Here is a 1,039-nt window from a genome sequence, read left to right as displayed (position 1 = left end):
ACACAAAACATTTTAAATTTCATTTTCTGCTTGCAAAGCAGCAATAACAGTATCTTCAAATGGTTCTGCATTTTTCAAAATCAGTTTTGATAGACAGTCTGCATGACCTAGCTTCTTGGATGGTATATACTCCATCTTGAAATCATAGTTTAATAATATCATAGCCCATTGTTGTAATCTATTAGCAGTATGGGTAGGAATTTCTTTTTTTGATCCAAATATCAATAATAATAGATGGTGATCAGTCTGTAGACGAAAACTTTTACCATATAAAAATGTGTGAAAACTGCTAAAGCTTCTTTTTTGATTTGACTATAATTTTTCTCTGCTGCTATCAGAGAATGTGAGACATGAACCACTGCCTTCATGTTCTAATTTTTATATTTATGTAGCATTACTGCTCCTATACCATACTCAGAAGCGTCTGAAGCTACAACAATCTCTGCTGCAAGATGAAAGTGTGCCAACAACAAATCAGATGTTAGAATTTTTTTATTTCATCAAATGCCTTTTGACAGTTTTCCGACCAATTCCATTTCATATCTTTTTCAGCAAATTATTCAGTGGTGCCCACATCTTATGCACATTTTGAATATAATTTTGGTAATAATTTACCAATCCTAAATATGCTTGTAAGGTCACTATATTAATCAGAGAGGGCATATTTTTAATTGTGTTGCCCTTGACAAGTCTGGTCGATGTCCATTCTGTCAATGATTTGTCCTAAATATCTTATTTTTGGTAAGAAAAATTCACACTTTTCTTCACTCAAAGTAAAGCCATAATCCCTAATTGTTTTCTAATACATATTTTATGTGCTCTTTGTGTTGATCCCTGCATTCACTTTTAATGAGTATATCATCCAGATATAGAATTGTAAATTCACAGTCTGCTAACATTGCATCCATAATCTGTTGAAAAATTGCTGGTGCAACTTTTAAGCCAAATGGTAACCTGATGTATTTATACAGTCCTTTATGTGCGTTAGATATTTAGAGCATTCATCATCTACTCTAATTTGTAGGTACGTGTCAGAGAG

General features: G+C 32.5%; 3 protein-coding genes across 5 annotated transcripts in view; 2 read left to right on the top strand and 1 right to left on the bottom strand.

Moving 5' to 3' along the window:
• Positions 1-1,039, top strand: part of LOC106869388 (fatty acyl-CoA reductase 1) — a 422,225-nt gene that overhangs the window by 201,540 nt on the left and 219,646 nt on the right. The gene's annotated exons all lie outside the window — the stretch shown is intronic.
• LOC106882603 (putative fatty acyl-CoA reductase CG5065) overlaps positions 1-1,039 on the bottom strand; it is a 125,191-nt gene that overhangs the window by 30,314 nt on the left and 93,838 nt on the right. The window lies entirely within an intron of this gene.
• Positions 1-1,039, top strand: part of LOC106873138 (histone acetyltransferase KAT8) — an 86,188-nt gene that overhangs the window by 59,738 nt on the left and 25,411 nt on the right. The gene's annotated exons all lie outside the window — the stretch shown is intronic.

The sequence above is a fragment of the Octopus bimaculoides genome, chromosome 7 (assembly GCF_001194135.2).
Source record: "Octopus bimaculoides isolate UCB-OBI-ISO-001 chromosome 7, ASM119413v2, whole genome shotgun sequence".
Classification (NCBI taxonomy): Eukaryota; Metazoa; Mollusca; class Cephalopoda; order Octopoda; family Octopodidae; genus Octopus; species Octopus bimaculoides.
The sequence above is the reverse complement of the archived record's forward strand: the minus strand, read 5'-3'. Positions and strand labels throughout refer to the sequence as shown.